General features: G+C 36.9%; 1 protein-coding gene across 20 annotated transcripts in view; it reads right to left on the reverse strand.

Moving 5' to 3' along the window:
* The window catches only part of COBLL1 (cordon-bleu WH2 repeat protein like 1), a 160815-nt gene that overhangs the window by 91435 nt on the left and 42199 nt on the right, over positions 1–27181 (reverse strand). The window contains exon 1 of one of the 20 annotated variants that reach the window (XM_007965203.3): positions 20929–20949. The exons of the other annotated variants lie outside the window; for them this stretch is intronic. The gene's annotated coding sequence lies outside the window, so the exon portion shown is untranslated. Of the gene's footprint in view, positions 1–20928; positions 20950–27181 lie in introns of those variants that run through there. 20 annotated transcript variants of the gene reach the window in all.

The raw sequence follows: 27181 nt of genomic DNA on the forward strand, positions 1-27181 counted from the left end.
TACTAAAGGATTCTTTACTTTTTAATTTAATGCAGGTAAATTGACTAACTGCAATTGTTACTAGCAAGAGGGTTGTTAACACAGAGATGCCTATGCCAGGGGAAAGAGTACAGGGGAAAGAGTGCCAATCTAGAGATCAAAATGCTTCATTCTAGTTTGAATTTCTGTCCAGTACCCGAAGAAAATACCTAAAGTTAGCTTCATAGGTTTCTCATATTTTAAATTATAGAGATTATTCCTTGTAAAAGCTAAAGCCCTAGATTAGTGTAATTTATCGTATTGTTTACTGAAGTATTTACCATAATTTGAAAGGAACCTCACCATGTCTTAAGGAAGTGTTTCCAGTAAGAACATAATGAACAGCAGTAGTTAATAATGTATACACACAGAGTTTAATGGATTAAGCATTACATTTAAAATAATTTTTCTCTAATATGTATGTACATTTAATCATTGCATATACATTTAATGCGTTAAGAAAAAAAATTACATAATTTACTCTCCAAAACATCAATTCACAAAAACATAACTACTTCAGTTTTTTCTACAAAAATGCTGACAGAAAAAAAGAGTCCTCAGACATATTAAAATGTGTAAGGGTAATAGTAGTTTGAGAGAAAATATTAGATATTTTTAAAGCAAAAGATTAGGAAAGGTTAAATTATTTTAAAAGTTTTACACAACATATTTACTTACAACTGTTCCAGAAAGTCTCTATAAAACAGTAGTTCCTTTAGCGCTTTAGAGGATGCTGAACCAACTGCCCTGCTCTCTTACTAACTCAACTGTTTATCATGTATGCGTAAGCGCCAGGCACTTCTTACCTCTGGCAAATATGTAAAAGAAGGAATTCACTGGTCTTATCAAATCATTCTGGGAATAATCATGCTAACATTTTCATAGGGTCTTTTTCTGAAGAGAACATGTTTTACACAATAAAAATTACAAAAATTAAAAGCAGCTCCTTATCAAGCAATTTTAAAACTGGAGAATCCAATTTTTTGTTTCCTTTATAAGTTATAAATGCAGATTCTCAATATATACAAAATATTTTAATTCATCATTTGATCTTATAGCTAAGAAGCACATCTGTATAATATTTTTTAAAACCTTAAAATTACTTGTAAGATGATAGTTTGAAGAAAGCCGAGTATATAAAAATAAAATTCGGATAAAAACGCAGGCATTTAATTTTGTAAAAAGAACCAGGTAAACTTCCTGGCAGATGCCCTAAAATTTCTCCCAATGGGTCCAGAGCAAACATCATTTTCTACCATGGAAACCTCAATTCAGCCAGTAGAAGCTGGCATTTCAGTCTCATGGCTTCACTTCTACTAACGTTCTACTGTGAGGGCCCCGATGTGAAAGGAGAAGACTTTAAACACCTAGATTTTATAGTCAGTCTTCTTCTAAATCAAAGTGCATCTTTGCAACAATTCCGGTATTTCCAGAATGTTCAAAATCAAACACAGACTATTCTGAGTGACAGAAACTTTGATACAAAATTACATGTCCCATTACTTTCACTGACAGAAGCATTATTTCTTCCTCCATGTGTGCAATACTGACTGATAAGGTTATAGCTCAGAATATCACAAGAACTGTCACTGGCATTTGCTTTCTAGCCTTGACTGTCTCTTATACAGCTCTGTGTACTTTGTACCTACATCTCTCTCCACAACAAAACATTTTTAAGAAGGTGTTCATAAGAGTAAGTAAGCTTTAATGCACAGCATGAGGATTGTGGCTAATAATATTGTACTGTATACTGGAAACTGGAAATTTGCTAAGAGTAGTTTTCAAGTGCCTGTACCATTTATTAAAAAAAAAAAAAGGTAACTGTGTGAGGAGATACATATTTTAATCTGCTTGACTGCAATAATTTTCTCAATATGTATATGTTTATCATAACATCATGTTGTACACCTTAAATATATATACAATAATAACTTCAAAAAACAAGTTGTTCAGGTTAGCATGGCAGTACATGCTGTAGTTCTAGCTACTGGGGAAGCTGAGGTAGGAAAATTGCTTAAGCCCAGCAGTTTGAGGTTGCAGTGAGCTGTGACTGTGCCACTGTACTCCAGCCTCAGTAACAGGAAGAAATCCTGCCTCTTTAAAAAAAAAAAAAAAAAAAAATGCATTCATAGTTTCTACTTCTTCACCTCATAGCCTCTCATGAGTCCAATTCCATCTGGCAACCATCCCCAACCCCACCCAGACTGTACCATATCTTCATTAACACCAATGCCCCTCATGCTGCTCCAGATATTGAAGAACAGTATTCTTACTGGAATCTTATCTTGCTTGATTTCTTCATGGCACTCTAAACATTTGATGTTGCCAATCCTGAAATCTTTCCTACATGCAATACATTCTGTTTTTGTCTCTGTTGTCCTGCTGGTAGTTTGTTTTGTTTTGTTTTGTGTTTTTAAAACGGAGTGTCATTCTCTCACCCAGGTTGGAGTGCAGTGGTGTGACTTCAGCTCACTGTAACCTCCGCCTCCCAGGTTCAAGCAATTCTCCTGCCTCAGCTTCCTGAGTAGCTGGGATTACAGCTATGTGCCACCATGCCCAGCTAATTTTTGTATTTTTAGTAGAGACAGGGTTTCACCATGTTGGCCTCAAACTCCTGACCTCAAGTGGTCCCCTAGCCTTGGCCTCCCAAAGTGCTGAGATTACAGCCGTGAGCCATGGCACCTGGCCCCTGGTGGTAGTCTTTAGTGTCCAAATACTTCCTCCTCGTATGCCCTCAAAGATACCCCAAGTTGCATAATCAATTATATGGGATCACCCTACTTGGGGGTCTTACTACCCATATTTTAAAATCTCTTGGGTGCCTATTTTTCATCTCAAACTTGATAATGTCGAAAGTGAACTTTTCACCCCTCCTCCCTTAGTCTCCCCCACCTCAATAACAGCCCCAGTAGAGTCCAAAATCTAAGAATTCATCTTGGTTCATTCCTCTCTTTCCCTCACTTCCATTTTCAATCCGAAAAAGATGCTGAATTCATGTACTTCATCTACACTACAACCACCCTCCCCCAGTCCAATTCAACCCCGCATCCTCTCCCACTCCACCCTGACAGTCTCCCTGCCTCTGCTCTCAGGAGGCATTCCAATCTCTTCCACAAAACTTCCATGTCACCATCTTAAAATGTAAACTATCCATTCATTCTGTTTTAAACCTTCCAAACGCTTCCCATGGCCCTTAGAATAAATTTCAAACTCCTCATCCTCGTAAAGGAAGCCCCAAACTGCAGCGCTATCTAGTTCTCATGGCCCCTTCATCAGCCCACTGCGTTCCAGCAACACTGGCTTTTTCTAGGTCTGGTATATACAAGCACCCCCAGTCTTAGAGGCTTTGCCACTACTGTTCCCTGGACCTGGAATGCTTTTCCTCACTCAGATCCCTGTTTAAATGTTTCCTTCTCATAAAGATTCTTAGTCAAGTCTATGATAGCATACCAATTGCTATCCCATCACCCTATTTTAATTATCTTCAAAGCATTTATCACTTTTTTTTTTTAATTTATTTTGTCTGGCTGCCTCCTCCCCCCTTCCCCCCACCAACCTGGTTCTCCCTCAGAATCTAAACTCTGAGAAGAGACGCCTTGTCAGTCTTCTCCTGATGCCTATAACAGGGGCTGGCACTTGACAAGCAATCATTAAGTCTTTGCTATCAAATAAGTGAATCAGTTATGAGGAACACTTTTCTTTTTAATTCAACCACTTAACTATTTATATAAATTGTGATTAAGTGTCCTTGGAACAACATTATGATTAACATATATAAAAAGGGTAACACTATTAGCCCTTGGGGAAAAAACACAAAAATAATTACGATTGATATTTAATGTTTAAAAATAAACTTATTGTTTTGGAATAATTTTACATTTACAGAAAATTAGTAAAGTAACTGAAGACAGTTCCCATATATACTTTACCAAGTTTCCTTTAATGTTAACATCTTATACAACAATGTACCTTTGGCAAAACTAATACTAAAATTAGTGATTATTAACTCAACTCCAGACTATATTTGGATTTCAAGAGTTTGTCCACTAATGTCTTTTATATGTTCCATGATCTAATCCAGAATACCATATGTCATCTAGTACAAGTTTAATTTTGAATTGTAGCTTGATTTTTTTTTTTTTTATTTTTCAAAATGTCTTTTCAGTTCTGTATCTGGCATATACAAACCTTACTATTGGTCTTAACTTATTTAAAAAGAAGTAATTTGACCCAATATAAAAGAAATAATATGCCAGGAAAAACAAAAATTCACTAAATCATGAGTTACACACACACACACACACACACACACACTACTGTTAAAGACAGAATGACTACTACAGTATAATCCAAGATTCTTTTTTAGATTTTCTTTGCATACCTGCCTAAGGATGCTGCCCTAAGCTTCTCCTGAAACGTTTTGTATATGCACCTATGCACCTGAGGATTCCAGGCAGCATTAAGGGAGAGCGACACAGGAATGCTGCTATATACCTGAATGCAGATAACAGCAAGAATGCTCACAATGATCCTTCTTAGGAAAAATAAGAACACAATCTTCTAAACCAAGATAAATGACATTCATGAATAATAAGCTTAATATTAACTTGATTTCCGAAAGCAACTTTTAAAGAGCGTAAAACAACTTCCTTAAGACAGGCATCACTGAGGCACAATAGAAATGAAATGGGTCAAGTGTAAAAGAAACTGGCATAGGGGTACCTGCAGCGAGCTGGAGAAAAGGCGAGCAATAGTACAGGCTATTCAGATCTAGCTAATACATACTCTGGGAAAAGAGAATTTGTGTTAGGAAGTTTTCCAGTTTTTCAGAAGACATAAGAACTCTGAATTTTTATGTAAAATTTTCTATGTTGTCAAATAATTTGCCCTGCTAAACACAGCATTCTATGTGGCCTTGGGAGAATGGCACTGAAAACAAAGTACATGGCTACATCTCACCGTTGTCTGTTCCTATGCGTAATGGCCAAGAGTTGCCAGTAACAGTCACAAAAAGATAATTCTGGTGCTTCTAATAGGATGGTTCTAATAGGAATAGCCTCAGATACATGAGAAAAGCAGAGACTGATCAGGAGAAACTTACTCAACATTGACTAAGCCTTTATGACATGGAGAATTGCAAGGCACTGAAGGAATAAAATGCCAGCTCAGAGAGTGGGTGTGTCAGAAATGGTGATACTTGGGAGGAATAGCAAATGCAAGGGGAGAAAAGAGGTCTTAATGCTCCAAAGAAAATAACTTGTCAGCCCAGCACAGTGGCTCATGCCTGTAATCCCAACACTTTGGGAGGCGGGGGCGGGCAGATCACTTGAGGTCAGCAGTTCGAGACCAGCCTGGCCAACATAGCAAAACCATGTCTCTACTAAAAATACAAAACTTTAGCCAGGGTGGTGGCGTGTGCCTGTAATCCCAGCTACTCAAGAGGCTGAGGCATAAGAGTTGCTTGAACCCAACTGCAGAGGTTGCAGTGAGCTGAGATCATGCCACTGCACTCTAGCCTGGGCGACAGAGTGAGTGAGACAAAAAAGACAACTTTCCAAGCAAGGCCTTGTAGGCCATACTGAATTTGGGTTATCTAAAATCAGTAAAATAGGGAGTCATATGATCTTATTTGCATATGGAGATATCATTATAATGAAAATGGAAGGGATTAATTAAAGGGTTAAGACCAGGGACAAGCAGACCAATTAAATGATCTATAATCCAGGTAAAAATTGCCAAGACCTGGTAGCATTGAGAAGAGAGGTAAGGAAATGAGTTGAGGGGACATTTAAGTGATAGGATCAGCAAAATTTAGTGACCGAGTCACAGGTTAACAAAAGGGGAGGGGGAAGACCAGGAGAAATCCCAGTGTATGACTACGATAATTCAGTAAATGATGAGACCAACCACAACTAGGATAGAAATTACAGGAGGAAGACAAAACTTCACAGGAAATGAGTCATTCAGGATTTTTGAATTTGAGAGTCATATTGGAAACATGGTCTTTAAATTTTGCAGTCTCCAAATGAGATCAATTGCTTGTGGGTTTTTTTTGTTTTTTTTTTTCTTTTGTTTTGTTTTTGTTTTTTGTTTTTCTATCCAAATTACTTTCCTATTCCTAAGTAGAGGCAGGGAAATTTGGTCTTTTCTTACATTCTAAGTGGAAAAGTGATCCAAACATGTAAATATTACCCTAGATCACAGGCTCTCTAATGAGAAAGGGTAAATAGTACAAATCATGACAAAGTCACCATCTTTGCCTGGGAAATTTTCATCAGAACTGTCCTGCTATTTCTTGATAAGTTGAAAGAATCTGGGCTATCCCTGCCTTCTATTTTCCCAACAGGAAAAGCCAGGGAAGTTCCTTGCTCCATTCAGCCTTGAGAACAATATTAAAGAGCCTTCACCAACACTGATGAGGTCTTGAATCCCTTGGAGAATTCCATGTAAACTTCAGGAAATGCAGGATTCTTCCTCCTTGCTCTTAATGACCTGTCCTGTCCTGTCCTGCCCTGCCCTGCCCCACCCACGACATTTCCCAGAACACAGAGCCTATTTCCACAGGACACTTCCCAGCCTCCCACAGACTCTCAGGCCCAGGCAGGACAGTCACCTTACAGCAGGGACATTCTCTCCGAGTCTCTTGACCAAAAAGTCCCCTTTTAGCTCCTCCAAACAGAGACCACAGAGACTAGGGCCTTCCTTCAGGTCTTTTTTCATCAGCCTCTGTCTCAGTAACTGAATCTAGAGGGAAAGAGAAGCCTTAAGATGACAGCACTCCACACATTTAGACCAAACATGAAAGGGAGGGTAGGGAACGTGCAGGTATGAGACACAGGTCAGGCCTCCATCTGCGGGAATGTTTGCATATTGCACTCAGAGCGGAGATGAGGCCTAATGAGAAAAAGGTTTGCCTTATGAATTTTAAAATATTTTTAAAATATGATATGATTTACTTTTATTTCTTTTATAGCTTAGATAAATAATTATGTCACTCTGCTGTCCTACAATTCAAGCAAAGTGTTACTTTTGCTTAAATGTGAGGTAGTCTAGCAACACAGAGCTAACTACCTGGACCCGATTCCTGGTATTCCCATTAGTTGTCTGTGTGACCTAGAGCAAATTAACTTATCCTCATTCTCCTAAATCCACATCTGTAAAATGGGGTAGTAATAACAGCCACTTAGGGGACTGTTGTAACCAAAGTTCTCAGCACAGCGCCTACAGTGTAGAAATGGCTGACACTGAGGGTTCTAATGCCACAAGTGAGAACATAAGAGGCCTTTGTAGTAAACATTTTCTGAGAATGAAAGGAATTCCATGTAATTCCTCCCTTTTATAAACGTTTAAATTTATAAAAGTTATTGGCCAACTTAAAGACATATGTTCATTTTTTTTTTAAGGCTTCTGAGTCAGTCACATGGAAAAGTTTTGAGATTTTCATGGCTTTTTTCGAGAGCAATCTTTTTAGCATGGTTTCCTCTTTGACAATAATGAATAATTAAATATTAATTGAAGATCTAATTATTATTTTCCTTGGATCTCAGGATAATGGGTTATGAGCTCAAAGACATAGATGATATTATCACCACAGAGAATGGACAAGAGCTGCAGCGCTCCTATTTATTCCACAACCATTCCACTTTTGTGTATTTTCAGCTTTATGCCTTATTTAGAAACCAAATAATGTTTGCCCTGGGCAGTGCTGCCAGAGTATCTAATGGGCAAAGTGGAAATCCACAAGGCAGGGTAGGCAACATTACAGTGTAAATGCTGTGTTTTCATGGAGACTGCTGTCGCCTTGTGAGGTCTCTGGGCAAGGAGTAAATGTAATTCTCAGTCAATAATTTGCTCCTCCACTAAGTCAACTTTAGAACAGACACCCTTTAAGAATCCCTTGCCTGTGATGTGCATATTTTCCCCTGGGCGTTTCCTTATACTTAGGAGAATTTTAAATACACAAACATCCCTCCAGTATTTCAACAGCAGTAACGCATTTCCCTCTGTAATAGTCTGAGTTTCATCATGTTGCACTTTAATTATAAAAGAAGTTTACTGCTTCAAAATCAAAAACACAAAAAATAAGATTAAATACCTTTTACATACATCACAATGAACACTACAGAGAAAACAAACACTTCTCTTGTTTAAATTGATTTAACTTATTAGACTTTCTTTTTTTAACCCAAAACCTTTTATTTTTTAGGTACCTCATATCCATATGACAAAAATAGCACAATAATGGCCCATGCCTGTGATAACAGTATATGAATACTTGTGGAGAGAGGTTGGAACAGTTTTGAGAAAGGCTGATAAAAATAAAATTGCTACTAACAAGTTAGAGAAGCATTGGGCTAACATTTAATTTTTAGATAAAAGAATGCTTTGGTATCATCACGGTCAAATCAGAAGCTTTCATGTTCACTGTACACTTACTACAGAACAGACAATTTGTGAAGTGCTGCTGAGGTGCTCTTCCCCTTTCTCACAACCCCACAGACACATCTCTTTATGGATACTTTACAAGATACTTCACTGATAAGGGTAAGAACTATTTAGCAAATTAGTCAAGGCAGTAGCACACCTTGGAGGCAGGACTTGAACCTAGGCAGTCTGACTCCAGAGCTACATTCTTTTCCACTGAACTAAAAGTCAAATTTAATTCGAAATTGTGCCCCAAATGAAACATCGACCCTGACTTTATTTCAAAGGCTTTATCTGTGAAGGTGCTCAAGACAAAACAAAGCATAAAGAAACCACATACACAGAGAAAACCAATAAAGTAGATCTATTTTCAACAAATCTCAAAAATATAACAAAGTATTCAAACCTCATTACTGCTTTTTAGAGAAATTGTAAACATGCTTCCCTAAAAACATTATCAATGTGTTGTTGAATTTTTAAAAATGGAATAAAGCGATTCCTTTCTTTTAATGGTTTTTTTTCTTTAGCCTCAGAGGCGGCTATCCAGTTAAAAAAAAAAAAAGTAGAACTTTTATCCTTAAAACTTAGGACACTTTTTATTCAGCCAACACTTCTAATCCTTGTTACTTTGAATTATCTTTTACTTTCATGGTTGCAATTTTATATTCCCAGAAATGACTAAAGTGTGAAAAATCTTGATGGCTAGCTTCATTCTTACAGTTCATTCTCAGTATTATGCAAGTTTAAGAAAATGCCTGGCCTTTATTACTACTACTACTTAATTTTGTGAGTTTCATTTGCTACTTTAATAAAATTACAAATGTTTTAATAAAAATGTTTACAGTAGAGCTCCTCATCCCTAAATTAACTGTTAATTATGTTTTTTAAATCACCTAAAAAATTAGTCTAACAAACCGAATAGAAAAGTATTATTTTTTATATCAACTGAGCAAGAAAGATCAAACCAGTTTCTTTCCATTATTTTGCAATCTGTGACATTATATTATTCACATTTTAAAAAAAAAAAAAAGGGCAGATCAGTAGATGCCAGGGGCTGAGGAAGAAAGGGAATGGGGAGGGACTGCTTTATGAGTACAGGTTTCCTTTTGGGATGACGGAAATGTTCTGAGCTAGGATAGTGGCGATGGTTGCACAACACTGTACATGTACTAACTGTATATCTTACACATTAAAATGATTAAAATGGTAAATTCTATCTTGTGTATTTTACCACAATTTTAATAAAAACAGCCAGATATTTTAAGACTGTTATTAATATAACAAGTAGATTTGTGGTCAAAGATTTAGACTTCATAATAGCAATTGAAATACAAAAATAATGTTCTATAAATATATCACATTAAATGTTTGATAAAAGTTTAATGTTTAAAATAACAAGAAAACACACTGCAAGTATAAGTTTATCACCTATAAAATCAGAACTTCCCCAAGATACATTTTAAATGGTTATACTTAAGATGTTATAACTTCAAGAGTTCAGTAGTTTGCCTTGCTTTCACATTTTTTTTCATATATTACATAAAAGGGAGATTAAGCCTTCAGTATGCAATTATCACAACTATGTATTTTTTGGACTTCTACAGAAATATTCCAAGAATAAATGCCCAAATTCCACAGGTCTTTCAGAAAGGCAAGATGAAGGACATGCATGGTGGATCATACCTGTAATCGCATCACTTTGAGAAGCTGAGGTGAGAGAATCCATTGAGCCCAGGAATTCCAGACCAGCCTGGGCAACATAATGAGACCTCATCTCTACTAAAAATAAAAATTAGAAAAAAAAGTTAACCAGATGTGGTGACACGTGATTGTGGTCCCAGCTACTCAGGAAGCTGAGGCAGGAGGATCACTTGAGCCTAGGAGGTCGAAGCTGCAGTGAGCCGTGATCATGCCACTGCATGTATCCTATCGTGAGCAACCGAGTAAGACCCCATTGAGAAGAAGAGAAAAGAAAAGAGAGGAGAGATGAGAGCGGAGAGGAGAGAAGAGAGCCTCTCAAGCTGTGGCCTGTGGCTCTGAAGAAAGCAGTTCAGGGAATCAGTGTGGTCAGAAGTGCATGTCCTTGCTGGGCTGGTCAGACCCAAACATTAAAAACTTCTCCTCCATCCCAGACATTCAGTTACAGATTTAGCAGTAGTGGTTTCAGACACTTGAATATTATAAGCAAGAGATCGAAATGAAGTTAAAACCATCACACTGGCCAGGCATGGTGGTTCATGTCTATAATCCCAGCACTTTAGGAGGCCAAGGAGGGAAGATCGCATGAGCAAGGAGTTTGAGACCAGCTTGGGCAACATTGCAAGATTCAATCTCTACAAAATATAAAAAATTAGCCAGGCATGGTGGTGCGCGCCTATGGTCCCAGCTGTTTAGGAGGCTGAAGCAGGAAGACTGCTTGAGCCTGGGAGATACAGCCTTCAGTAAGCCATGATTATGCCACCGCACTCCAGCATGGGCAACAGAGAGCTACCCTGTCTCAATCAATCAATTAACCCATCAAACGCTTCTGATAAAAGTGGGTATTTTCACATTCTTTCTAGATGTGTGGAGCCAGGCCATGAGAAGGAGGTGACAAGACCAGAGTCCAGGCAGGAGAAGCAGCAGATCCAAGTGGACCACTGTCATCTTCTCAGGCTTCCTTTCTCTCTCATCTCATGGTACATTCTGTCATTTCAAAGTGTTCACAGCATTTAGCTCTAACTTCATTTGCATTAAGTGTTCATTTATACATGTTTTATATGTTTTATATTTTACAGACTTTAAGATCCACAAAAGGAATAGTATCACCATACTGCGCAACACACAGAAGTCCCTCAATAAACACTTGCTTTTGTATATAATCCTACGTCGTTTTATTGTTCTATTTTTGTATCTGCATTTTATATCTCTAAATGTTAAGTTCATTTCTTTAAGGCATAATTTGTAGATATTTCTTTAGTCCTCCAAGTTCCTTACACACTGCGAAAGCATACAGAAAGTGCTGGATCCACATATGTAATTACTTCACGCGGCTGCTGCGATGAATTCCAGAGTGAGGTGAGCACATCCACCCATGGTCCACCGCACCGTATTCTCTCTGGAAGGGCCAGCTCTAATGTGAATTTCCTGAAGCAGGCATCCTAATCTCTCCTCCCTTCCTTCTGTTTGCATACTTTGCTTCCCTGTCTTGTTCCCTAAGCACTTAGAGGAGGCCATTCATGGGTAATCAGGGTGCAAAAGTGCTATATGATACTTACGCATTTATCTGTTTCCCTTTACACTGTAGATTCCCTTAGAGAAGGAAATTTGCTGTTTTCGTTTTTGGATTGCACTGCTACTAGAGTCAATACATGTTTTTTTTTTTTTTTTAAACAATTAATATACATATAAAATGAAGGTGCTATGGTATGACTGTCCATACCTGCTATGGTATGGTCCTTCCTTTCTGTGTTAGAAACGTAATTTCTAATGTGACTGTGTTGGGAGGGGGACCTAATGAGAGATGTTTAGGTCACAAGGGCTCCATCCTAATGAATGGATTAATGCTACTGTAAAAAGGGCTTGAGGCTGCAAGTGGGCTCTCTTGCTCTTCTGCCTTCTGCCATGTGAGGATGAAGCAAGAAGGCCCTTGCCAGATGTCCAGGCCTTGAGCTTGAACTTCCCAGCCTCCAGAACTGTGAGAAAGTACATTTCTAGTCTTTAGAAGTTACCTAGTCTGGTCTGAGACTAGCCTGAACAACATGGGGAAATCCCATCTTTACTGAAAATACAAAAATTAGCTGGGTGTGGTAGCATTCGCTTGTAGTTCTGGCTACTGGGGGAGGCCGAGGTCGAGGCACAAGAATCACTTGAATCCAGGAGGTGGAGGTTGCAGTGAGCAGAGATTGCTCTACTGGACCCCAGCCTGAGCGACAGAGTGAGACTGGTCTGTGATGGTCCCAGATAGCCACACAAACGGACTATACCAGAAGGGTACTCTGGACATTCACAAGAAACTTCCAGCCAACCCCATAAATGAACAGAAGTAGTCAAAGATTTAAAGAGTTCTGTTTGGTTTTGGTTTCTTCAAAGCAAGAAAAACAATAGGCAAAGCCCTTCATGATGAGCCAGGAACAGACACATAACTTCAAGCAGGAGTTAATACAGGAAGTTACACAAAATATTTTCATAGGAGCTAGAAGTTTCACAAGTGAGAGACAATGTAGCTGAGTAGTTGCTATGGCAACAAAAATAAACTTTATACCAATATTCCAGTCATCATATAACTATTCTTTCTGCTTGCTGGGAGTTTTCAGTGGTATTTGAGTCCAAGAAAGGAAAGAAAGAAAGAAAAAAAAAAAGACATCTGAGGCTTATTCTCAAAGAAGAAAATAGGAAGCTGATTCAGGGACATAGGCTACAGCTGATGTCTCCTTTGATTCAAAATAAATAACTAGAGGAAATCCTCCTCTGCAATAAAAGGTGGATTTTTTTTTTTTTTAAATACCAGACAGGTATAAAACAGGCAGCTAAGATGATTAAGGAATTAAAATGAAGCAGTCACATTAAAAAAGATGGTAAATCTAATTTTTCAGATGAATAATGTCTTAAATTCAATTTCCAGTGTTTCTATGTATTATATAAAATTAATTCTAGTTAACAAAGTTGAATTTACTGCATACAGAAATGAATTAAGCATATTTTCATACATGGATCAAAACTTCACAAACTCAGAAGGCTTTTCCTTTTGGAGTCTTTTCTGACTGCTCATATTCCACACAGTACTTTGATACATGTAAAGTGCAAGGCACCTTACTAGAGAGCATAGGAAATATACTAAGATATGGAGTCCTGCCACAAATACACACAAAATAACATGAATACAAAGTGTCCTAAAAGTCATGCCAAATAAAACAGAGAATATAACTGGGCAGAGGGATAGTGAGTCACAAGCTGGAGGAGGTGAGGGTTGACATGGTCTTATGGGATATTAACTTGAGATGTTGAAGTAGAACTGAGACATTTCTGCAAAACTAGATGTATGAACAGAAGCAGGAGGAATAGGGAATGGCTTGGAAAACAGCAAGAAGCTCAGTTTCTCGGGTGATCCAAGAGAAGAAGCTCAAGCAACAGTCAGTGATAACACTAAAAAAATGAAAAATTTTAAAAGTCTAGAATCACAGCATAGAGAACCTGTATGCAGCGTCTTCATCTCGCAGCCCTGTCTCCCTCAAGAGACAGAGATCCAGAATTACTTCCCAGAATGGCTTCAGTGTCACCTTCCCAGATCCTTTTTCACTACCTTACCCACACCATTCTAATGATTTCCATTGTACTTCTTGAACTGCTAATTCCCAAAAAGCTTGGTACACCATTCTTAACATTTTCTATGACAGCATCCTCTACTTCCTTGCCTTAATGTATCTTGTCTTTTTCTTGATTATGCCATCTCCATCACACACCTGTCAAATAGACTCTTCATTCTCTGCTTGCCTCCACAGACCAGGGAAAGGCAACAGTCAGCATTTTCCTGAATCCTTTCTGCACTAATGTATGACTCCAGTTCATTAACAATCCTTCCTTCGCCCCCAAGGGTCTCATCATCCATGTCTATTACCACTTTAACCATGTTAATCATTTAACTTTGAGTCACCTTCAACAAACACTGAGGAATTTGACATCTGGCTAATAGTAAGCTTATACTTTCGTGGTGCTGTCACTACTCTCTAAATTTCAGTGCCCATATTGATAGTCCATTCAACATCCTACCTAGCTCACTGGTCTTTCCAAACTTGTCCTCCATTACCACTAGGAACTTGTCATTACCTGAAACATCTCCACATCTGAAAAATCAAACGTATCAAATATAACGATTATAATGTATCAAATACAAGTTCTTCAGATCTAATGTATGGCATGGTGACTGATACAACTGAAATTTGCTAATAGAGTAGAACTTAAATGTCCTCATCACAGACACAGAAAATGGTAACTATATGAGACGATGAATATGTCAATTAACTTAACAGTGGTAATCATTTTACAATGTAAACATATATCAAAACATATTCTGTATCTTAAATATATACAATTTTTATTTGGCAACTATACCTCAGTAAGGCTGGGGCAAAAAAGAAGTATTCATCCTCGGAATATAGCTTCTTATAACTTTCCACTCCTGCATCCCTTGCCTGTGACCTTGAGCCCTCAAATAAATACCCTAACCTCATTTACATGCCGTCCATCATTGAGTACTTGAAGAATCACCAGGGCTACACTTTCACCTGCAACCTCAATTACTTTGCATCCTTGGTCTTCCAGCTTATATGGCTCATAACATCCCAACTTGTATTTACTATAATAATACCTTCCCTACTCCCATAGGAGCTTCTGAAAAACAAACCCTGCAAAATTATTCATTGTTGATTTCATAGTGCCTTCTTTTAGGACTTGGCTTTCTAAATTTCTACAACCAAACCTGAAATAAACTATTAGAATTCAAAAATGTGAGAAGCCCTTTATATTTAATAAAAATATCAATTACTGTAACAGACACTTGTCAGATGCTTCCCTGGCCTCCATTTTATACTTTTTGCACAGATTAGCAGTGCTGGTGACTAGATGGGACTGATTCCCATAACCTACCCACATAAGTGGGCACTGATTGGCCTAAACCAAGTAGAAAGATCTCCCAAACTTACTACTATGATTGACCAAAACCCAAGCCCAGGCCAGCTAGATGTTGACATTACTCCGGCCATGGTGACTGCTTTGGCCACTCAGTTAAAGCTAGTTCAGAGTGAGACCACAAGTCTTGTTTGACAATCAGAGAAAGAGATTTTATTCTCTAAGAAAGACTCATGTGCAGATATGACATTTGGAGCTGCCACATCCACTGTCCTCCACACATCATAAGGCCTAGGTTCAAACACAACACTGCACCTTTTAAAAAAAAAAAAAAAAAGGCTACAAGTTGCTGATAAAAATAGCTTTCATGCAGGTTATGAAAATTACATGAGATACATGCAAAGAGTCTTCCACTGGGTTATCAAGGCCCACTTTCTCCCTCTAGAAACACCTATCAGCTAGAAAACAGAAATAGGAGATACTACAGTTTAGGATGATTCCATTTTATGGTTAGTGACATGTTTGGTAAAAGTTTGTCTAGGAAGAAGGAAAAGCCTGAAATTGAGTCAACTTTGAAAGTAGTTAAAATGACTGATGCTGGAATTTACACAGAATACAGAAATAAATGCATGAAAAGTCAGATAACTGGCCAGGCACAGTGGCTCACACCTGCAATCCCAGCACTCTGGCAGGCTAAGGTGGGAAGATCACTTGAGGCCAAGAGTAAGACCAAGACCAGCCTGGTCAACATAGTGAGACCCCATCTCTATGTTTAACCAAAAAAAGCCAGATAACTAGAATAAAAAGTTCAAGAGATGTACAGAGTACTAGAAAAGGTTTAGTTGGAAAGGATTTGTAAAGTGAGTGGAATTTCTGAATTTCAGAGGTATGGTCACTCCAGTTAGTAACAAAGGAAATTACCTGTAGGAGTAGAGGTTTAAATACACATACACACATGGATGCAGTGGTGCACACCTGTAGTCCCAGCTACTTGGGAGGCTGAAGTAGGAGGATCACTTAAGTACAGGAATTCAAATCCAGCCTAGACAAGACCTGGCCTCAAAAAAACAAGCAAGATCTCGTCTCAAAACAAAACAAAAACACATTAAGATAGGGTATTAGATTGGTCATACACCGTATTTTAACAAAGATCATGATGATAGAAGGTTAGAAGGGAATGAGGTGGTAGAAATGGGGAAGAAATGACCTGGCTGGTAGATGGAGGACAAGAGAGTGGTCACGTATGTTTGGCCAGATGGTATCCAAAGTAGTCAGAATTTTTGTTGTACATATCCTGTCTTATAAGGTTGATAGAATATGAAGCAAAAATGGGGCATGAGAAAAGCCAATATTACCTCTGTGCTAAGGAGAATGAATACCTTCCAAAGGAACAGCAGTGTTTTCGAGGAATAAGAATATGTGGGGAAGGAGAGGGAAGTGTGAAATTGAAGTTGTTTGGCATAGAGGGGGAGCTCAGAGGGTATATTAGAATACTTAGCTATTCCATCAAAAGTCTATATTTTTAGCTTTTGTATTATTTGTATTCAGATTTAGAATAGGTGAGAATATGAAATTTAAGACTACTTAACTCTCTACTTGAAACCCAATCATCAGCAAGCCTATTTCTCATATCAAAACTTAGATTGTAATTGCAAACATTCTCTCTGCAGTTACCCCCTTTAAAGGACATTTTGAAAATGAAGTAATTGAGCAACTGGGTAATTCTCAGCTAAGGCTACTGCTTATTGTTTTGCCCTTAAGTTAATAGATATTTTACACACACTGGACTGATTACAAAAACGTGAATACTTCCAAAACAGCCAGCTGATTTTGGTTTGTTTTTAAAGCTTACCACTTGTTTTTTCCTCCCTGTAGTTAAATACATCAAGGGAAAACAGAGGAAGGGGAAAAATACATAACTTCAGATTCTTGAATAATGTTGTTTCATTCAATGTTGTTTCATTATAATGTTAATGAGAAAAGAAATCAATTCACACTGGGTGGGGCCACCATCTGTGTGGAGCTTGCACTTACTCTTCATGTCTGCATGGGTTTTCTCCAGAATGGCTGGCCTCCTCTCACTTCCCAAAGACGTGCACGTCAGTTCACTGATGTGTCTACATTGTCCCAGTGTATGTGAGTGTGGGTGTGTGTGACTGCACACTGCCATGGGATGGCATCCTATCTAGGATGGGTTCCTGCCTTGCACCCTGAGCTGTTGGGATATGCTCTGGCCACCCATGACCCTAAACTGGAATAAATAGGTAAATCATTATCCCACCTGGTTTGTTAACCTTTCTTAAATGTATGTATAGCTCCGATTTATTTTAATGTTTAATAATTTGACAGTTTGGGTTTTTACTTAAAAGTTTGTTGATGCTTTTGTGACCAGAAATGTCATAGGAAGTCTTGTTTACATCAATTAATCTATAGTCAAACTGGTTTCCTTATTCATCATTTTACTTAAAGTTGCAGTTTCCACAAACCCAGTGACAACATAAATTGAGGACTTAACTGTATAAAGAAAAAATCTGAGAGACAGATGTCTGAAATTAAACAGCAACAAAGAGTCTCCCTACTGAATTGTTTCTCTTAATTTATACACTGGTATCTCACACTTGCCTGCTACATATAAAAGGTTTAAGAAGTAAAGAAAGAAAGTTGTAAGACTCCACAAGGAACTCCAGAAAAGAAAACATGTTTTACATAATACATCATTGATCACTGAGGGGAAAAATGCTTTGGAAGACTCCACCTCTCCCTAGAAACTAATTAAACTTTTGAGAGTTTTAGGCACCTGGGCTAAGAACAATCCTTTGCACACTTCTGCATAACTTGAAATATGATATCATAATGTGCTCTCCAAAAGATAACTCCTATCAGAAGTGTCCAGTAAAGTCCACATCTAAACTACTTTCCATTCAGAAAAATTATGTATATAAATACATACATATAGCAGTGTATTCTATACACATACTTGATTCTCTGCAGCCTATCTAGTGCTGCCAGAGTTATAATAGAACACTCTCCTAGTGTTATATCTGCTAATTATTTTTTGCTGGTTATTTGGAATTGAGAGCTAGAGTTTAGCTCTAGCACCCCTTGTCTTACTTGCCAAAATAACTTCTCAAACTACTTTTTAAAAAGTTACCTACATATATCAAATATTTATTTTTAAATTATTTATTCACTGAGAAAGCCTTTAGTGATATGGTTAAACAAAACAAAACCAAAAAGAAACACATGACCAGAAAGACAAAAGTCACATTTTAATGACAGCTGGGAGTGAGGGAGGTCAGGAAATGTAGACATGGAGACAAAGCAGGGTCTTATCCCATTGCTATCAGACAGATAGAAAGATAGATAAATTTTTTTTTTAATATGGTGGGTAACCTCCATACCAAGTGTCTTCCTGCATGCCTGCCTGAATTGCAGAGGCCAAAATCCTAAATACTTCTCTTCCCAGGCTCCCTTACCTCCAGGCATCTGTTAATTAGATATGCCACCATGTATAGTGCTGTCTTTGTGATTCCTGGATCACAACTAAACTTTAGGAGCAACTTCTCCACTTTCCTGATGGTAGCAGAGGTAGCAGCACCTCTGGCAGGCCAGACAAATGGTGTCACCAGACCTGAAAGCACAGGTGAGGTTCTGCTGCTCCAAACTGCCAACTTTTTTACAAGTATCAAATTCCCTGTTTTTTGGGGGGTTTTTTTTGTTTTTTGTTTGTTTGTTTGTTTGTTTTTCTGTTTAAAACAGCTGGCTTTTCTTGTTTTCTGAAACTAAAAACTGACTGATCATACACATTTGTATTTCAATATCAAAGTGGGTCAGATAAGTGCTCAATTATTTTAATTGTTTAAATCCACAGTCTCTTTTGATAAACACATAAGAGATGGTGCTTTAGGTAGAGAGTAGATACACTTCCCGAACCAATCCCCATTGGCTCTTTTCCTTTCTTTCTATTCGTATTTATTTATTTATTATTTTTTGAGACTACTCTGTGGCCCAGGTTGGAATGCAGAGGTACAAACTCAACTCACTGCAACCTCCGCCTCCTGAGCTCAAGCAATCCTCCTACCTCAGCCTCCCTGGTAGCTGGGACTACAGGTGTGCACCGCCGTACCTGGCTAATTTTTTTTATTTTTATTTTTTGTATAGATGGGGTCTCACTATGTTGCTCAGGCTGGTCTCAAACTTCTGGGCTCAAGCCATCCACCTGCCTCGGCCTCCCAAAGTGCTGGGATTATAGGAGATCCAACTGCACTGGACCTCCTTGGCTCTTGGCTCTCCTTGGGGTTCAGCCATCACATAATTAGAAACAGCCTGCTTTTCACAATAGGATCATGACTAAGAAACAACTCAAGTTCAAAAGACGTAAGGCCAAATTTAGACTCCATTATTCATTATATAACCTTAAGTAAATTACTTAACATCTAAGCCTTAATTTCCTCAACTTTCAAATTGAATAGTACCAATCAAAGTGTTTAGATTAAATTACACATGTAACATGCAGTAAGCATTAAATGTCTTCAGATGAAAAAGACATAATTTTCCAAGTATTTATAATATCAATTTTGTATGTATGCTTTACATCTAGAGAGAACACTTTTGAGCATATACTCTTTCCCCAGAGATGTTACTCCTCAAACATGCCTGTCCTACAATCAGTATGCAGGAAGATTAAGTGATGTACTCTGCTCCACCTCAGGATTAATTCCATTCCTAGGCCCACTCTATCCTGGAATCCCTCCTTGGAATGAACATTCCACTGGCAGACACACCCTACAGTTCCTCCCCATAAAAATTCCTACCCCAAAACTCCATTCAACTCCCAATGAAGGATCACCACCCAGTCTGAGAAAGAAGAGCCACAAGCTTATCTTCTGCTTCTTACTTTTGAAAAACAGGTCCGAGATAATCAGCCTTTGGAATCCTACCAAAAGGCAGAAACTCTTAAATTCATGCTATGGGCCTGACCCCGCAGTAGAATGTAATTCAAACCTGTGAAACATCCAATTTATTCCTTCTGGAGTGACTTCTGCACTATTTAAGTTGTCAAACAGAAATTTGTTTAGCTAGAACAAAACATGATAGTGTCTTGTAAACCTTTTTAAAGGAAGGTTTCAAGCTTTTCTTTAAAAAAAAAGTTTTTTAAAAGAGGGGAGTTTGTACTATCTTATATTTACAGCACTACCAAAACTGAACCTTTTACATAAATCTCATAAATGTAATTCTTTAACAAAACCTCATTTCAGGTATTTTCATGTTATTTTGACATATATTTTATTATGCTGAAAAATACTAAAGGAAAACAAATGAGAGATTATGATAATACTGTGACCTAATTTATCTATATTCTTATGTTAGATCCTTGTTTGCTATCTTCAAAAATCTAAATGACTAAAATCACTAGTGATCTGAAAATATGTTCTACTTTCAGAGACTTTTGTTGTTATAGCTTCCATGTTAAGTTCCCTGTGAAATTCCTTTCCAATATTAACAGGTCCACATGGGACAAGGAAAAAAAATGCAAAGAAAAGAAAAATCATTCTAGTATGTCATGGAATATAAAAGACATTTGCATGAGGAACCATTTAACAATTCAAAACCAAGCCTGCTTTATAGCAGACTGATAAGACCATAAGTATATTCCTTTGTAAACTGTAACAGAGTATGGAAATCATCAGCATCATCTATTAGAAAAGTAATTTTCAATTACAGATTAGGAATGTGTATGTGTTTTAAAATTGTAAAAGTAACATTATAGAAAGTTTTACCAGATGGTAAAAATGGCTTTTTACATAAATTATTAATCATAATTAGTACCCCCTCCATATGGTCTCCTATTTATTAATACAAACAGAAGGTAATACTTACTTAGAAATGGCAGAGTAAATTTGAAGGAAGTTCACAGCCAAGCTCTCTTTGTTAAAAGAAAGAATTGTCTACCCATTTAAGGTGCCAATTCCTTTGAAAAGAAAAATCCAGACCTCAAAACTGAAGGGGTGGAAGTTGAGCCACAGCCTTCTGATCTGTATCCTGGTGATAGTAGTACCTATTCTTACAGTGTTATTGTAAGGCTTAAATTATGCATACCATAAATCATTCCATAGATGCAAGGTAAAAGAAAATTGCATTTGTCTAAATGCTCTGTGTTACGTGTAAAAAGAATGTCCCTGACTTTGGGAGGTATGTTACACCTAGGGAAGGTCCTGGTAAAAATTTTCAGAAGTATACAGATAAAAGTTCATTTCAGGTTATTGCAGAGGCGAAGGGCAGCAGGATGGAGTAATCTGAAAAAAAAAATCAGATTAGGGAAAATGCAGACACACCTCTGAAGAGTCATACAAGACCGTATTTAGAAATCTGACATTTCGGTGACCCTTTACGAGGCACAGGGATGGCCTAGCAAATTTTATTCCACTTGTTCAGTCAAGTGCATACTCCTGAACAAGGCAGTGACAGGAAAAGGAAAGAGAAAGAACAAGACTTACTGGGGCTCGGTACATATGGAACATGAGTACTTGAATTCCCCAGGAATCACAAGGCAATTTCACGTCCCCCACATGAAGATTGATGGTTCACAGACACAGACCCTCTTGCCCCAGAATGCCCTTGTGTTATTCTATTAAGTTAACACCATTTACATGTAAGAGCAAAAGACATTGTTGGATTCACAACTTTGCCCCACACAACAAGTACTAATATTTAATACTTCATATTAAGAAAAGCAAAGAAAATGAATTTTTAAACCTTCTAAATCAATGCCTAGAGCAAGAGCCAATAAAAACAAAAGTGAATTGTGAGAAATACTTATCACAATGACCAGTCTTCACTAAGCCCACTTCCTTCGAGGACTCTTTTCATCTTCGATTCTAGGGAAAGTTGGTTCCACATATCAAGTAATCAAATATGCTTATTTTGAAAGGGAAACTACCCTAAATGTCTCTTTAAAGGTACTCCTTTATAATAATGTTCTACAGGAGAACTTTTAGAAATAATGTTTTTTAAGAAGCAAAAGAGTATTCTGAACTATTCACAAGGCTAAAGGGGTATAAACTGAAAATTATTTGATAGAAGAATATTATGAATATATATGAGGAGAGTGAGAGAGGAGATACATTACATGGCAACTTTTTTACTTTTGATAAAAATATGGAATTCCCTCAAAGTTTAGTAAATTAAAATGAAGTAAATGTCAATCAAAAACATGTTTTATGGCATTATTGTTAATCATTTCTATTAATTCATTATATTTTATTAAATTAACCATTGCAAATATCTTCTAATCTTTCCTACTCCCAGAGTAGCTAGATTGACCAATGACCAGCTCCCAGTTAAATTATTTCTCTCCAGGATCATAAGCTATGTCTTCATCACAACTTCTTACAGGCTTTAAAAGTCTATATGTATTTTTTTTAATCATGCAGAACATACATCTACAATATCTAAGGTGTTTTACTGTTTTCTTGAGACTAAAGGTGCCACATTAGGAAACCTAAAATAATACATCCCTAGTTTTAGAGAAAGCCCTGATAATAAATAGTGTGATCAACAATCTTAAAATATACATTTTCTGTAAAAACTGAGTTTTTTCAAAGTTACACTTGAAATTAACTTTTTAAAAATGTACAAAGTTTTTATTAGACTAAAAAAATTATGATTCTTTGATATATAGTGACATCAAACATAAGAAGTAGAAGCATGTCAGACTCAGAAAGCAGCACTAAGACTGTGGTCTGAAGAGTGCCCCCTGAACAGCGGCCCCTCTGGATTCTGTGTCTCCTGCGTCCAGGATCCCACATACATATGTTCTACTTGAAACCTATTTAACTTAAATCTATGTTGCCTAGATATTGTTTTTCCATATACAAGGATTTAAGAACAAGTTAACACCACCACAAAGAAGAAACTGGAAAGATCCAGATAGCACAGTATTTTGTAGAGCAACTATCTTGATCCCCTCAAAAAAAGAGTCATAGTGGACACTACTTGAAGGTTATAGGACACCACCAAATGCCAAGCAAAGTCCCAGATTAGACCCTAATTAGGACAAAGTACCTGTACATGGTTTAGGGGCATTTGAGTCAATGTGAGGATGAACTGGGTACATATGAGGATGTGAGAATGGACATAACTAAGATGAAAATGAATTAACATGAAAAAGTAAAGAGCATTATCAGAGAAAAATCAGTTGACAAATGAGGATAACCAAAACAGCATTTCATTTTGGTATAAACAAATGCATACAGAAATAAATAATATAGAATTCTATACATTGAAGAAAATAGGAATAAACTCTGGAGAAGTTTGCTTTATTTTACTTACGCACATTAATATCTTCAAACTTTCTACAATGGATATTGTTTATAATAAAGTATTTTTAATATAAATTTACTATAATTAATAAAAACTTTAAAAACCTGTTCAGGCAACCAAGCACCTATAAAATTTTATGGTGGGTGATGACAGATGAAGTAGGTGGCCTTCCAAAAAAAAAAAAAAATGGAGAGGGAAGGTCAAGGGGGAAGGATTGCTGAGGCCAGGAGTTTGAGATCAGCCTGGGCAACACAGTAAGACTCTCATCTCTACAAAATATTTAAAAAACAGCAAGATGTGGTAGAGCAAAGCTGTAGTCCTAGCTACTCGGGAGGCTGAGGCACGAGGATTTCCTGAGCCCAGGAGTTCAAGGTTACTGTGAGCTATAATTGCCCCACTGCACTTTAGCCTGAACAACAGAATGAGACTCTGACTCTAAAAAATGTTTTAAAGAGAAGAGAAAGAGATTTAGTGTCAATAAAATTATCTGACAAAAAATATTAATTGAAACAATTTCACATTTGGTATTGCCTATTAAGTTTCTAAAAGTCAATGCTATTCACAAGGCTAGAAGAAAAACGAAGTATTATTTCTGGGACCTTTGTTGATGTCATAAGTTACAGGTAGAATGCCAGCGTAACTCGAAGTCCTCTCATGTGCCGGCATTACCACACTAGGCAATGTTGGGCCTCCCTGATGGCTGGAATCTGCCCATATTAAATAAGCTAATCAGTTTCCTTGCTACTCATCCTGTGATTTTTTTCAGAAAGTTCTAAGCTATTAAACTACTTACTTTTTTGCTCTATTGTATAATGACATCACTATTTCTTATGCCACTCTATGACAGGCATAGTTTTGGGCCCCTTTACAAATGTTCTTGTTAAATTCACTAAGCAAGTCTCTGAATTAAGTAGGTAAATCAACTGTACATAAGACAGAAAAACAAAAACGTTAGGGTTATTAAACAATATATCCACCATTTTAATGACAGAGCTTAGATCCAAACTCCTATCTCTCTGTCCTTAAAGTCTATGCTTTTTCAATTCCTCATGACCATGTACCCAACCCTGCTTCCAGATACCCATCCTTCATCAAAATGAGGTATAACTGAAATACCAGCTAATTTTTTTCAAGAAGTTCTAATTATGGTTTGTTTGTTTTTTTTTTTACTACAGTACATATTTCTTCCAAGAAAAGCAAAAGGGAATGTAGAGCACTTTTCTCCCACTTTTGAAAAAGCAAGTGAACACTTTCTTCGTCCATTGCAAACACAAAACTAACCATTTCTTTACTTCCTTTCTCTTATACAAGAACAAGTAATAGCAGACACAAATGTTGCTAAATATCTTCTGTTTTAGGGAAAACCAGATTGGAACTGAAACTATATAACACTATCTCTATATCATTATACTAAGCCAGAACATAATTAAAACTTACATTGAAAGGATCAATTATTACAGGAGATGATGGGTTCAGAAATTCATGGTTATACTGGCTTGCGCTTGGCACACCTAAAACAAACCTGAAACAAAGTGGCCAACAAATGTAAAAGAAAATGTACTTGCACCAGTTACAATCCAAAAGCTTTCAATACTCTCACTGCAGAATTCTAGCTAGATAAATCGGCTTTTAAAGCAGTGAATTAAAAAAAAAATCTAAGGCTGTTATGTAAATTAAGGGAGTTCATTCCTTCTTTAAAATATTTGCCTTCACATCTCAGCATTTACTTTGCTACATAAAAGTTTTAATTGTGAAATATCAAATTTCTCATATACAAATTAATTTTCTAAATATCAGTCCTCCACTTCTCCCTAGAGTTTGCCAAGGCTGCCAGCAGACGCAGTCTTAAATAACTCAAACCTAGTTATGTAGATAGAACACTATGACTTCTCTTCTTTAAGAATTGTCACAGATTACTCTGACATCACATACTCAATTACAACTACTCAAGCCAAAAAAGGTTATTTTTCCCTAGTCAATACTTAAATGAGACCATAAGTAAGAGCTGGGTATTCAGGGCTGGGAAAGGAGTTGTACTGCCATTTTCTTGAGAGGGAGCAGACAAGGGAAGAATGCTGCAAGATCTCAATACTCAGGGGGACTACCTGCTAACAAAACATATTTACAATGTTTTTCAAATTATTTAGTTCTATTCACAGCAAAAGAAACTGGTCTTGCTTCAAATTTCAGTTAAGAGGGAGTAAGCAAGTGGTTGCTTACTCTACCTTAACAGAACGCAGCTACAAAACCCAGACAGAATCCATAAAGCAACAATTTGAAGAATCTGAAAAGTAAATTGAAAAGCAGCTGAATAACTACTTTTCCCCTCCAGTATACCCCAGCTTGGACTCAATGCAGCCTAAACTCAGAAGCAGAGGATTAGAAGGAATACAAGGAGATGCTCTATAGCTCAAGGCCAAGGAAAGGGAAGGGGTTTCCTAATGCACAGAGGGAGTTGCCCTTTTTTTATTGATTGAAAAGCACAAATATTTCCATATAATAGCAATAAATAATTTTTAAGATCCCAAAATGAAAATACTTGACTGTAACTCCATCAAAATATGTAGAGGATCTGTATTTTGAAAACTACATAACATAGATGAAGGAAATCAAAGATGACCTAACTAAATTCAGAGGCATATCCTGTTCATGGATTAGAAGACTCAGTACAGTGAAGATTCTTTTCAAATTGATCTGTATTTGTAACACAATTCCAGTCAAAACTCCAGTGGGATTTCTGTAGGTACAGAAAAGCGGATATTAAAATATACAGTATGATAAAGGAACTAGAATTTAAAAAAAGGTCAAAAAAGAATAGCAAGCTGGAGAATGATAAAATTAAATTTCAAGACATTATAAAGAAAGCTACAGTAATCAAAACAATGTGGTATTGACAAATAAACACATAGATCAATGGAACAAAATAGAGAATCTAGAAATAGAACCACACAAACATGAACAACTTGTTTTTGACAAAGGTTCAAAGGCAATTCATTAGAGAAAGGACAGTCTTTTCAACAAATAACATTGGAATGATTGCACTGTATGCTAAAAAAATGAATCCAGACCTAAAGCTTATACCTTTAACAAAAATTAACTCAAAATGATTAATACATCTAAATACAAAATGAAAAACTGTAAAACTTTAAAAAACAAAAATACATTCATGATCTGGATTTAGGCAACAAGTTCTTAAGACGCCAAAGCATAGTACATTTTTAAGAAATGGTAAATTGGATTTTATCAAAATTGAAAACTTCTGCTCTATAAATACACAATTAAGAGAATAAAAAAGACAAGCAACAGTCTAGGAGAAAATATTTGCAAATCACATATCAGACAAATAACTTGTATCCAGAATATATAAAGAACTTAGAATATTCTGCAGTAAGAAAACAGCCCAAATTAAAAATGGCCAGGGACTTAAACAGTTCTCTCAAAAAAAGATATACGAATGGCAAATAAGCACATGAAAAGCTTTTCAACATCAAGTGCCTTTATGAAAACGTAGATTAAGAACAAAATGAGATCTCATGACACATGTATTAGAATGGCTAACATAAATACCAACAATACTATGTTGGTAAGAATGCAGATCAAATAAAATTCTCTTGCACTCTTGGTGGAATGCAAAATGGTACAACTACTCTAGACAATGATCTAGAAGTTTCTTATTAAATATACACTTACCATGACCCAGCTATCTCTCTCCTAGGCAGCACACAAAAGAAATGAAAATTTTGTACTTGAAATGAAAATACTGTACTTGAATGTTCTATTCATAATGACCCCAAACTGGAAACAATCTAAA

This window comes from Chlorocebus sabaeus, chromosome 10, assembly GCF_047675955.1.
Source record: "Chlorocebus sabaeus isolate Y175 chromosome 10, mChlSab1.0.hap1, whole genome shotgun sequence".
NCBI classification, from domain to species: Eukaryota; Metazoa; Chordata; class Mammalia; order Primates; family Cercopithecidae; genus Chlorocebus; species Chlorocebus sabaeus.